Genomic DNA, 2,500 nt, shown 5'->3' on the forward strand with positions numbered 1-2,500 from the left:
TAAATATTTATTTTTTTATGAATTTTTAAGTGAATAAACAATTAAAAATTCAAAAAAAATAGAAAAAAAATATTTTTTTCCCGATTCTTTCTCCAATATTCCTGATAAATACCCACACACCCACATATGGAGAATGGTCGAAAATGCTCGAGTGGATATCGAGATGTCCGACGAAGCACCACTTGGAAGGGCCGAGGCACGGGACGCCCGAGCTGTTGCTCGGGCCGGCACGGGACGCGCATGGGACAGCACGGGACGGCACGGGACGCCCTCGCTACAGCTCGGGACGGCCAGGTACGCCCGAGACTTGGCTCGGGACGGCCTGGGACGCCCTCGCCATAGCTCGGGACGGCCTGGGACGCCCTCGCCATAGCTCGGGACGGCCTGGGACGCCCGAGACTAGGCTCGGGACGGCCTCGGCACAGCTCGGGACGGCCTTGGACGCCCTTGCCACAGCTCGGGACGGCATGGGACGCTCGAGACTTTGCTCGGGACGGCCTGGGACGCCCTTGCCACAGCTCGGGACGGCCTGGGACGCCCGAGACTTTGCTCGGGACGGCCTGGGACGTCCGAGACTTTGCTCGGGACGGCCTGGGACGCCCGAGACTTTGCTCGGGACGGCCTGGGACGTCCGAGACTTTGCTCGGGACGGCCTGGGACGCCCGAGACTTGGCTCGGGACGGCCTGGGACGCCCTCGCTACAGCTCGGGACGCCCTGGGACGGCCTCGACACAGCTCGGGACGGCCTGGGACGTCCGAGACTTGGCTCGGGACGGCCTGGGACGCCCGAGACTTGGCTCGGGACGGCCTGGGACGCGCTCGGCACAGCTCGGGACAGGCCGGGACGCCCGAGCCGAGCTTCGGGTCGCACGAAATCTCTTCGTATTCCGACATATTAGAAGCTTCCCATCATGTAGTAGGCCGAGCTTTGCCCTTTGGATGCCCTATGGTGCTTGGCGAGCACTAGGGAACGTGCCAGCACAAGTGCTGTGCACGCTCTGGGGAAGGAGCTCAACCCTCCCCCTTATAGTGCAAAGTTATTGTTTTTCCTATTTTCACAAGGAAACATCAATTTTTTAACCAAGCATACTGGGTCTTTACTCCTTCGTTACTCGTCGGAATCCAGCAAACTTATACTCGTTGGAAAGGTCTTTTCGCAAGGATTTTTTTGATATATTATAATAGCGATTCCGATAAATATTTATTTTTCTATGAATTTTTAAGTGAATAAACACCGGAAAATTCATAAAAAATAGAAAAAAAAATATTTTCTTCCGTTTCTTTTCTCCAATAATTCATAAATAATACCTCAATAGTATTAATGAAGAGAGAGTCGAAATGGCCCGGGTGGATTTCGAAATGTCCCACGACCCCATAGAATGCACGGGCCAGCCGAGCCAAAAGAATGGGACGCGCACGGGACAGCATTGGTCAGGCTCGGGACGGCACGGGACGCGCATGGGACAGCACGGGACGCGAATGGGACGGCCTTGCTAAGGCTCGGGACGGCATGGGACAGCTCGGGACGCGCATGGGACAGCACGGGACGCGCATGGGACGGCCTTGGTGAGGCTCGGGACGGCACGGGACGCGCAAGGGACGGCCTTGGTGAGGCACGGGACGGCCTTGGTGAGGCACGGGACGGCCTTGGTCAGGCACGGGACGGCCTTGGTAAGGCTCGGGACGGCATGTCACGGCCCTGGTGAGGCTCGGACGGCACGGGACGCGCATGGGACGGCACGGGACGGCCTGGGACGGCCTTTGTGAGGCTCGGACGGCACGGGACGCGCATGGGACGGCCTTGGCGAGGCTCGGGACGGCATGGGACAGCACGGGACGGCCTCGGCACAGCTCGGACGGCACGGGACGCGCATGGGACGGCCTTGGCGAGGCTCGGGACGGCATGGGACAGCACGGGACGGCACGGGACGGCCTCGGCACAGCTCGGACGGCACGGGACGGGCTTGGCGAGGCTCGGGACGGCATGGGACAGCACGGGACGGCCTCGGCACAGCTCGGACGGCACGGGACGGCCTTGGCGAGGCTCGGGACGGCATGGGACAGCACGGGACGGCCTCGGCACAGCTCGGGACGGCACGAGACGCGCATGGGACGGCCTTGGTGAGGCTCGGGCCGGCACGGGACGCGCATGGGACATCATGGGACGCACATGGGACACCTTATGGGGATCATCAAGGGACGTTGCACGGGACATTCTTTCCCACGAAGGGCATTTACATGGGACATCTTAGGAGTCGAGCGCCGGCACATGGGACAACGTAGTTCACACGCACGGAACACTTTACTTTCCTTTGGAACGTCGTGGGATCTTTATGTCTCCATTAGCACCGAACCTTTAACATGCTAGGAAGCTATGTTCGATCTTCTCGAAGTGTCGATGGAACTTCGATGGATACACATCCGATCCGATGTTATGATGATGTACTTTCTCCGAGATCGATGTTGGGGCCGTATTCCGATGTCATGATGATGTACTTTC

Source organism: Eschscholzia californica, unplaced genomic scaffold (assembly GCF_041429995.1).
Source record: "Eschscholzia californica isolate CP2 unplaced genomic scaffold, dmEscCali1.0.p SCAF_50, whole genome shotgun sequence".
In the NCBI taxonomy this organism is placed as follows: domain Eukaryota; kingdom Viridiplantae; phylum Streptophyta; class Magnoliopsida; order Ranunculales; family Papaveraceae; genus Eschscholzia; species Eschscholzia californica.